General features: G+C 34.1%; 1 long non-coding RNA gene across 1 annotated transcript in view; it reads right to left on the reverse strand.

The window, feature by feature from the left end:
* Positions 1-2,005: 2,005 nt before the first annotated feature.
* LOC143911141 (uncharacterized) overlaps positions 2,006-12,010 on the reverse strand; it is a 51,625-nt gene continuing 41,620 nt past the window's right edge. Inside the window, exons 3-4 of the long non-coding RNA XR_013260551.1 lie at positions 5,711-5,788; positions 2,006-2,860 (exon numbers count right to left, since the gene is read on the reverse strand). This is a non-coding gene — a long non-coding RNA (uncharacterized LOC143911141). The remainder of the gene's footprint in view (positions 2,861-5,710; positions 5,789-12,010) is intronic.

The raw sequence follows: 12,010 nt of genomic DNA on the forward strand, positions 1-12,010 counted from the left end.
TAAGTGCTAATAATTAATCTAAGCGTTTAAAAACTTATTGATATATTTTTTGATGTAAAACTACGCCTATTCACAAATGCACATAAAAATGATCACGTTTAAATTTGCTATAAATCCAAGACTATCTTTCGCATAGTAGACATTATATCTAATCATTGAATAGAGCAAAATTGGCGCTTTGTACCAATAAAATCAGTTAACTTATGGACTTACTGTATTTCGTCAAATTTGTTCTAAAAATGTTTTAAATTTTACATATATACATATAATATATACCATAAAAGACAAATCGTAAAATTTTACAGAACGGTGGTAAAATGAATTCATATTCACAAAACAGCAGGTCTATCATTTTGGCATGAAATCCGAATATACTAGATCTACTATATAGAATTACACAATTCCTTTGTAAAACATTTTCGAACCACCCTATAGAATGCGACAAATCACACGAGCTGTATTTTTTTTCGTCTCGATAATCTAGTTGCCATTCCGGGTCTTCGATATAAATATATCGTGAGGAAATTAACCGCTAATTACTCAAAGTCACCTCGTCTCAATTACAAAACGGGACCCGGCTCATAAATATACATCGACTCATTGAGATGGCGGCCATAAGCCGATGATAATCCTACGCACAGTAGCTACTGGGCTTTTTGTTTTACTTTTTCAAATCTTATTATTTGATTTTTTATATACTAAATGGCCTCACACATCCCACTCCAACGATAGCCTATAGAATTTTAATCAAACAAAATCGAAAATGGATATCTATTCTTTATTACCTAGCAAATATCTATGTAGTAGGAGTGATGGGCACGTTTCTATACACAAATTTTCACGTATGGTAGTCGGTTTTGATGTTTATTATTATTTTTATTTTCTCGACACATCTTTCGCACCGTCTGTATGTTAAATGTGTATGTATGAGTTAAGTGGAATTCAGTGAGTGTTCAGCAGAAGGATTCTCGATCGCACAATCTTAACTTTCGGATCACATACGTTGGAAACGATCTGCTTAATATTCATAGCGCCTATAAACTGTTGCGAATCAAAGGAATAAATGTCGCGACGCATGTTCCACAATTATTATTCGATATAATAGAATATCATCACGCTTCCTTTCGAGTGCATTTTTACTACAACTTAATTGTATAAATTGTACAAAAAATATTTAGCTTTGTAGCATTGCTTAAAGAAAAGTAAATCAGTGTACATCAATCACCGACTAACTGTCGGCCAAAATATATAATACGGTTACTGGCCAAAAATAATATATTATTCGTGAAAATTTTTTCAGAAAATACTGAATTTGATTATTTTGTAAATTTTCCCCGAATATTAAAATTGAGAATAAGAATTTATAAATTTAGTAGCATCAACAATATACAATATTGATTTTTAAAGTATTTAACCAACATAAATTTTCTTATATATTGTAATAAAAGAGATTCATTCCATTGAGGAGTCAAAAATAACTCATTAAGTTTAAATTTATTCCGCAAAAATACGTTTAAGTAAATATTGAAATTTATTTCATCTAAAAATTATATAGAAAATAATCATCATATTCAAAAGTTGAAATCGAAAAAAACCTACACTTGCCCTTGAATTTTTTATTTTATTTTTATTATCTAATATTTGAGAGTTTCTTAGTAAGAATTACGTTAATTATAAAAATTTAAAACCAAATTTAGAGCACGGAAAAAGTCGCAATTATTTGTTTTCTTAAAAAACCGCACCCTTTTAGGGTTAAGATGTAATTAAACTTTTTTCCATTACAAGATATATGTATGTACTACCTAATGGTTTCAAATCCATCCAATGAATTTTATTTCAACCTGCAGCACATTAATTCGATAAAAGTCATATAATTTTGAACATTCCAAAACTTTTCCTAAATATTCCAAAGCTATTTGATATTCGATATTTGATCATTTAAATAATTTGACAGCCCTTATATACATGCTAATATCAAAAATAAAAATCTTCAAAAGTTTTATTTCATTTGATTTATAAATGCTTTTTATTATTACAAAATTATGTTCACAATACATTTTATATCTATTTTAATAGCTACTGATCTATTGATCATTTTCTATTCTACAATTTTAATTTAATTTTGTTAGTAATCATAGTATTATATTATACTAATGTTAATGTACAGCATAATAGAAAAAAGAGCTCAAAAACCTATTTACAATTCTTATAAATGCTCATAATACATCTAAATACATAATATGAATTAAAGACTCTCTAAAGTCGACGATCTAAAGCAGATTGTGTTTAGGTAATCTGTGTTTATACCTGAAGGGTATTGACATTTTATTGTAATCACCAAGACTCTTCACAAGTGTTTTAGTATGATTAAAAGTTTTATTAAAATTCTCAGCCATATAAAGTCTAAATATTTCGGTGATTTTATAACCATACTAACATACATATGTTGTACCTACATAACTCAACTACACAAACCCAAATCCCATCAGATTTTAACATTATTAGACACGACACCTTTAAAAAATTAACACCACTAAAAATTCATCCTACATTGTTCACATATTTCAACACCCATCCTAAAATACTTCAAACATACATACATACAACATACAAACCAACACTATAAAGTAACATCACTCATAATCAAGCACACACTGCATAACTTATAACAAAAAAAAATACAACACAGCATCATTGAGTGGGTTTTGTAGGATATTTAGATTACATACACCACGTGTATGTATGCACATATACAATATATGAAGTAGATGAAAATTGTCGCACGTATAGACACGTTATTGAAGTGGTTTGTGTCGTCTCGGCCGAGTACACTCGTGTCGGCTGACTCTCGTAGTCCGCCCTGAAAAATAATTGGATAAGAAAATTTGCAATTAAAATTAACGAGCTTGTTAAACGTGTTCGGTATAATTGCGATGTTTTGATTTGTTTATTAGAGACGAGCCGGCTACCGTTCCGCGTCCATTCTGCAATTAACACGTTCACCTACCCGCAAATAATGGCGCTAAATTTGATACCGAACTGAAATTAATTAATTCGTAGATCCTTCACGTGTTTTTCGCAACTTGAATATATTTTTTTTTCGTATAATACATTGTGTGTGTGTGAATTATTTCGAACGGGCTGAAAAAATTGTAATGACGATACTTAATGCTGCAGTCTATCAAGACGGGTGTCGGTATATTATAATTATGCGTAATTACGTTACACACAAATGCGAAATTCAATACGACTCTTTTTTTCATTACAAAATTTTAATTGTGTTTCGTTTAATGGAAACGCTCGACCGGAAACGACGGAAAATATTTTCGTAAAGGTCGCATTCTTTCGGACGAATTTACAACCGATTCAAATTCTTGCCAAATTGTACATATTATTTGAAAGTATGATATTAAAAAAAAACTGACTAATTTCTGTTAATATTTTCAGACGCTAAGTTTGTTTGCTTGAAATTCTTCACTATAGGTTTTTGAGCACTTTTTCCTATTATGCTGTACATTAACATTATAATAATATAATACTATGATTACTGATAAAATTAAATTAAAATTGTAAAATAGAAAATGATCAGTAGATCAGTAGCTATTAAAATAGATATAATATGTATTGTGAACATAATTTTGTAATAATAAAAAGCATTTAAAAATCAAATCACTTTTTTTGTGAATATATTTATGCATTTACATATAACAAAACGACCACACATTGGATAATATGCTATTTTTTAAATATACATAACAGAAAATTTCTATAAAATGTTAAATACGATTCAAAATGCTTAATATTCGATACACATTTTAAATTATCTTAAAACCGAAAATGATACATTTAACCTATTTAATCTATTAACGAAATCAACCATTTAACTGCGACTAAATTTAAACATTGAACAAAAGAAAAATAGTACATAAAAATGTACATAAGGAGAAAGAAAAAGAAAAAGTAAAACAAAATATAAATAAAAAATAAAATCACAGCGAGGCCCAAATGGAAGAGAGTATATTAAGATTCCACTCATACCTCACATTAAAATTAAGAAAATAATGATGAGCGCAGCTTACCAGACAAATATATTAAAATAATATCCGATAATCTACGCTCACCTAGGTAGAAAATATCGCATTCTGGGACGGCAGCAACGATTTCATTGAGAAGTCGAATAGCTCTTGGTATAGGAGCCATTCAAAAATGAACTGTACGAGCAGGAGGTACAACCATCAAATGAAGATATCTACCACGTACATAGTTATTAGGGACATAAAGTCCCAACTGTTCCAGCAACAACGGGAATGACGTATTACCACGCAGTAGCTGGAGAACGAAACGAAATAACGAGAAGTTTCTCCGAAGTTCAAGGGAATTATACCCAAGCATGTCCAAAAAGAAAGGAGTAGGATATAAATATGGGCAGTACCCTTACTCTTTCTTATATAGAAAACGAAGAAATTCTTTTTGCACTTTTTCGATCATAATAGAGTAGTTTGCTTCATGCGGATTCCACACAATCGCATTATACTCTAGCTTACTTCTAACAAGCGAGTTGAAAAGCAAGCGAGACGACAAGGGGTTGGAGAATAACCGAGCATGTCACAAGACAAATCCAAGTCGATGAAAGGAAACGTCAGCGACTGTCTTGATGTGGTTGTGAAAGGTGAATTGAGGATCAAAAGTGATACCCAAGTCGACCATAGATTCCATATGATATATATCTTGACGAATTATAAATAATTAAAAAAATAAGTTTGAATTTTACTATGAAAAACGACATTAATTCCGGGACGAACTAATACATACATACATGCTTATCATCAAATAGTGCAAAATAAATCATACGAAACCAAAAATATACATACAAGAAGATCGGCAGCGAAGGTGTTGGTTGCGTTAATTTGTTTGGGATGCGTGGTCTTGATACAGTTAATAAATCACGTACGAACGGGAAAAAAATGACAGTAATTTGATTGTGGAACTTAAACGACACCAAATGGGATGTTCTCCGAGTGCAGTCAAGTGCACGCTGCACCGTGACGCGCTGCCCAGCAACACCCACCCACCCACCCATCTAATTAATCTCGCGCGCGTAATTGATATCGTCATTAAGCCCAACACCGCCGTTTATGGCTATACTTACAATATCTATAAATCAAACCCCATACATAAATATATACACGCATAAATTCACGTTTTTGCAAAGGACGCAGTTGCCAGACCATCGAATATCGTCTCCGAACATCTTTCAAACAATTCGGAATGTTTCCCCTACCCAGTCCTAGCAGGCGATAAATTCCAATAACAAGAATACTTGGTCGAGGTTCTACAGAATTGAAATCCGGCTACCGTGCAAAAAATACCCTCGGCAAACTGGAATCAATCGGTTCGGTTCTTAATTTAAATTTTTATTATTAACTATTACGCGCGTAGTAATGGTGCCCGTTGGCTATAGACGCTTCTAGATTGAATATATGCAATATGAAATTAAACTCGTTCATCAACATTAGGTGATGTCATCGATTTATTTAAATGCAATACAAAATTCAATCAACCATATACAATCCATATATACGGGTCTACGTGACGAGACAGAATGTTAAATTACAGAAAACGCAAATATCGGAAGGCAAAGATCGAAAATCGAAAAATCTGAAGTCGAAAGATCAAAAAAAATGGTGCATGGTAAACGGTACATACTCACTTAATTTGCGCGAGCAGGATACAACAGGAACAAGAGGAACATGCTTTTCCTCCCGTATTCTGCGCGCGCACATTAATACTGTGAAAAAAAAACGGGAAAAAACCTCTTAATAATAATATTCGTAATTACGATTTTACTGATGCGAAAGTAAAGTTATCCTCCCGCCTTCAACGCAACACGCCGCGAGTGTGACAATAATTGCGCCGCGCCTACCTCGCACTTGAATGTACTGACCATTCAGGGCTGTACCACAAACACACAGCGGATGGCCCACGTCAACAAATATATCCTATATATAAAATTGAATGTATGTGGAACGAGAATGACAACGGGAACGGGAACAAGAACGGGAACGGGAATTACACGTGTTATTGTGGCATTGCAACGCATGCCGGGTTCAGATAGTAATATATATTATATACTAGTTGTTTTACATGGCCAATCTAATAGTAAATATTCATTTGTTTTTTTGTTAAATTTATTTGAATCGATAATAATCAACTATTGAATCGTCGTCATAGAAACTTAGACTTGTTTTCGATGTTCCCAACCAAAAATACTTACATACAATGTCTCTTTCAAAATTATATATTAGATAATATATGTATACGTCACAGTGAAATTATATTTCAAGTGAAAATATATTTTCACTGACTTTACAGTAAAATCATAACCAGTTACATTTTCAGGGTTGGTTTTATTCAGTTGAGATTAGATTGATAGGGTTGGTATTAGTTGGTTAGGATAGGTTAGGTTAAGTGAGGGTTGGCCCTATTCATTTAAGATTAGGCCGTTAGGGCTAAATTTATAGAGTTAAACGTTGTAAATTCATTGTTTGATACATTTTCACTGATATACTTTCACTGTAACATATATGTACAAACATATGTATATGTACTATAATATATTCTTTTAATTTGGAATCTTTATCGCAAATATCAAAATATTTATTTTCATTTGATTTGTATCAATCCTATTCTGATGTTTCTACGTTGTAGTAAATAATTATTTATATTTAGGTCAAATAATCGAAATTTGCGGTAGTAAAGAAAAATATACAAAGACACGTATGAAATTAGGACGAAGTGCATTTGGGCGAATGAATGCGGTTTTTAAATCAAAAATGCCACTTTGCCCGAAGAAAAATATCTTTAATCGATGACGTATGTATGTATCACTGTATTTCCAGAAGCTGAAGAACACGAAATCACAATTAATAACAGAATTAATACATTGAGACATATATGGATTTAGATTTTTACATAATTTTTACAGATTATACACTCAATCAATACAGAAGATTTGTGTCAACAGGAAAGATGGTTTTTTTTTCCAATTTTGAGGAACCGTTTCAACAATGATTAGATAAAATTGGCAAACTCTGATAAGAATCGATCGATTTACAGTCACAAATACCCCCAAATCTAACCAGCAGTATAGCGGATCGAACCCACTGATCACTTGGTGCTAAACATACACGCTACCATTAAGCCATACCGCTGGCTATAATATCTTTAATCGCTCTCCAACTATTCGAATGTGAATCATCACGACTTCGTGTTCGATCGTTGCGGCGTACTTTTCTGTCCTTGTTTATTTTTTGTTGTGTTCTCACTTTCGTACATATTTGCGGACGAATTGATTGTTTGCGGTATTTTTGCGAATTTACGCCGTTTTGTTTCGAGAGCCGACGGTCTTGGAAAAAATGAAGAGAAGTCGCCAAGCCCCGTTATTGTGTTGGCAGAGTTTGAATGACGGCCGCATCATTGATGATGCACCGCATCGCCTTCGGAACAAAGAAGTCCGATGATGGACCATGTCGCCGAACCGACCAAAAAATAGCAGCCGTTGCTATTTTACACAACGCGAAGACGAAGTCATCATCGGCCGCCATCTTGGCTCGAAGAATCCGCCATACATTAAATTTCAAACTATTCAAACACAGTTTGATGATAAATCAAACCGTTTCAAAAATTATGATTAGAGGCTTTCGACCGAATTCGAAAGCTTTCGATCCAAATTCCATTCCGTTCACATTTCAAACGCGATTCACTTTTTTGACGCGTTTAATTGCAGATTAATTTTAAAGCTGTATATACATATGTATGTATAGTCTGTTTGAAATTTCGTCATGTCATTTATCGTCGTCGAAACCTTTTCATTCACACACAAAACAAAAAGTGCATACAAAAACGCGTCTTTTCGACTGTCGTCGTGTTGCACCGGTTCGTCGAATACATATTTAATGCATTTTTTGTGACGACTTCACTAACGGATTTCGATCGTCCATTGTTCGTAATTCGATCATAAACTTTCGATCCGAATTCGCTCAAACAAAAAAATAACAGCCGGGACGTATTATAAAATAAACGTTGAATTTTTTTCTAGCCTTATATGTAGATTCTACATACCAACGTAAACATCCAATTAAAAAACCTCAGATATCAGAATTCATCCAGAAATATATTGTTTAAATAGGATTTTTAACTGAATGTACAAAATTAAACCGTAAAACCAGTTGGACACTTAGTCCAAATTTAATTGGCAGAATTATACCATCTGAAATTCTTTGAAATTCATATGTATACAGTACCGGCCTTACGCCAAATGGCGCCCTCAGGCAATTTTTTCTAAACACCCTTAGAAAAAGAATTCACCATTAGCGCTCTAATCTAAAATTTTGTATGGCTTTTGGCGCTCTAATTTTAAATTTTAGAGCACCTTTGGCGCATCGTGTGGCGCCCTAACTTATTTGGCACCCTCGGGCGTCACCCGACCCAGCCCCCTCCTAAAACCGGCACTGTATGTTAATACATACATATTAATATTTCAATCAACTATTTATATATTATATAAATTGAACTATATTTTTCTTACATATTCCAACTTGAACTGAAATGTGCAATTTTTATATCCATATTTCAAAGAAAATTTTCCATTTAATAATTAATACAGTTTCACTTATTCCAGTTGGACTGAAAATGAAAACCGGTAAAATTTTCATTTCAAATAAGAATTTTTCATTGTAAAAATATAGTATCCCAATCTGATATTTGAAGGCATAGCCAATTTATAATTAAATACGAAAATTTTGTACTTTCCCATTAGAATATTTTATTATAAATAAAAAAATAGCTACAACCTTTATATTATTCATATATGTATGTACATATATTAAAGTCGAAGTGTATTTTCAGTTGTGATATATCCCAACTGGCGTTTTAGGTCATTCATATTTTAATACAATTCAACTAGTATATTACATCTCTACAAGCGCAAATACACTTTCAACAATGTGCGCCAGTTGTAATATAACAATTAAGTTTTGAAATCTGATTTTTTTTTACGAAAGCTAACTATTATCATATTACGATAACTCTAAGAATATATTTAAAACGAAAATGTAGCTTTCCAACTAAATTTACTAATCGAGTGACGTTTTTACGAAAACCTAACGTCTTCATATAACCTGGTCATTGGCTGCGCCATTGGGCAGTCAAAGAAGTGTGTTCGTTGGTAGCCACGATACCAGCTGGTTTATGACGACACGGCGTTGAAGAGACGTTGTTGAGTTCCAACCAATTTCATGGCATATTCTGGTATTGCAACACATGCCGTATTCAGCTAGTAATAGAATAAAGACACTTTTTTTCTAACCGTCATAATGCAATGACAAAGTCACTCTAAAGGTCTGACCGCACTATGCGTCAAACGAACGATCCGACACTTCACAACAGTGTGAGACAATATTAGGTAAACGGCACTTGAACGACAGCGATGCGACACTACGCAGTAAATTATGTCAATCATTCGTTCGGTACCTCGGAGCAAGATGGACGAAACGGACGCTATTATAGTATCTTTGATATGCAAGGAAGAAGAACAATCGATAAAAACCAAAAGATTACGGCTACATGCTATTTCAAAGTCACGATATGAAGAAGGAGAATTATTGTCGTAAGGCAAACCCCTCTCACGTCGCAAACGACACCTTGCATCAAAGTTGGTCGAAAAGTCAACTTTGACGCACGGTGTCATTCTACGTCATGCGACTGTCGCGCAGTGCGTTATGTCTCATACAATTTCATACAAACAATATTTGGTCGCGTACTGTTGTGAAGTTTATTTATTTATTATAAAATAGCAAATTGCTAATGAATTATTTACAATTAACAATTTCAAACTTAAACTAACAACTATAATATAACATAGTTAACAAAATGAACAAACATAGCATTTTATCAAACTTACATATACATATAATTACGTCATCTTCCGCAGAGGTATCCATTAACACCCCTCAATAAAGCACCAATGTAACCTTTAAAGCATCTCTAATGCTCTCAGGAAGGGCATTATATATTTGAACACCTCTGTGGAAAACACCTCCTGCAGTTTTAACTTTCTTAACTCTACCTATAATTAATTTATTCCTATTTCTAGTTCTATAACTGGGTTTGCTGAAAATGATTGCAAACCACCCGGCTGCATGCAAAAATTCGATTGCATTTTAACTGTTTGAATTTCAGCATGTACGAAAGATGAGATATTCATGGGGTTGCACAGATGATATTTCGACGTAAATTGATGATTGGCAATTCTGAAAACTGAGTTGGATCTTTCTGGCAAGTTTAAAATGGCAAAAGCCGAGACAAAAGTATGAAATGAGCATGCGCCCGCTTGGTTTGCAATCGTTTGCAGCGCAGGGTTTATAACTATGTATTATATATCTCTATTCCTAACTATATGATTATTAAAATTTTTGGGTAATAGATTCTTATCTAGCTTATATATAAATTTTAAAGTGCTTAATTTAAGACTATTTCTAATATCTAACCATTTAATATCTAGCCAGCAGCATAGCTCGGTCGTTAAGCTTCTGCTTAGCGGCAAGAAGTTGCCGGGTTCAATCCCTGAATGAAAAATGAATTTTTCAGAGTATGCTATTGGTCAGACCTGGATTTGTGACTCCAGGTTGATCGTTTCCTATCAGAGTTTGCCAATTTTCTCTGATTTCATTGTTGAAACGGTTCCCGGAAAAAAAAAATGGCTAAAAATCCTTCCTACCCAGAGAAGTGTTATACAATAGAAGTGCCCTAAGGCATCAAAAGTGTCGACAGTTGCGGTGTGGCTGTAGCCACACTCCGTTCGTGAAAAAAGGTCTGTTAATTAAAAGCTGGCGCGTAGACACGATGTTCTGACTCTTTCTCGCGCGCGGACACGCTTACGAGCGTGACAGAGACAACTATTATTACTAATTATAGTACTGTGAACGCGTTTGACACAGGGTATTTGTTCAAAAAGGCACTTCTATTGTATAACACTTCTCTGTTCCTACCTACTATGTCACCACTATTTGAAATTGAAGTTTGATTGATGTACAATAAAATGTATGTACAATTCATAGATTTCTCGTTAATTTGCGAGTTTTTCAGTGTCTCGCAATTCAACGACTTGTAATAAAAATGCTGCATTTTTATTTGTAATTGTAATTTGTAATTGGCCAGGAAGGCGAATTGGGATTTACCTGTAAGGCCTTCCTGGTATATATGTAAATAAATAAATAAATATGAATATTTCAATTCATCTAACATTCTTCTTACATTCTTACGTTTCCTCACATTCAAAAGTGTCGTATCGTTCGGTTGTCGCATAGTGTGGTCAGACCTTAAATCGGACTCGGCACGGAAATTCCTAATGTAAAGCTAGACACATAGAACAGCAGATGACCCGATGACTTAAATCTTGACAACATCCACAAGCGTTATCAAAAAAAGCAGGCATCGAAACCCATACGGCACTTGATGACGTAACGAAACACGATTTCCTCGGTTCGAACGAAACAATACAGGCTGACAAACAACCGACTGTGAGAAGAAATAAAATAAAATCGAAACAAAAAAAAAAAAAGCAGGAGGCAAGCAATGAATGCGCGGTTGCGAATGCGAACGTCGTCATTGCGAAGTGTGCGATATTTATGTATCTGTTGCGGGTACGGCATCGCCATTAAGCAAACTAATCACGTAAAAATACCAAAGGACACACCAGGCTGGCCACGCACACGCACACGCACTCCAATGGCTGCCAATGGTGGCCACTCATTACTGCAACTTGGCACGGAGATGCGCGTGCGCCGTCACACCGTCATCATCATCATCATCGTCGTCATCATCATCACGCCTCGGCTTGGACAAGACGGCGGGGGGGAAAAATCGTGTACAATATACACTTTTTTCCGTTTCAAAGTCTCATTATCGACATTAGAATCTGCGCACAGCGGCCAATTACCGCACGAACGAT

The sequence above is a fragment of the Arctopsyche grandis genome, chromosome 4 (assembly GCF_051622035.1).
Source record: "Arctopsyche grandis isolate Sample6627 chromosome 4, ASM5162203v2, whole genome shotgun sequence".
Lineage (NCBI taxonomy): Eukaryota > Metazoa > Arthropoda > Insecta > Trichoptera > Hydropsychidae > Arctopsyche > Arctopsyche grandis.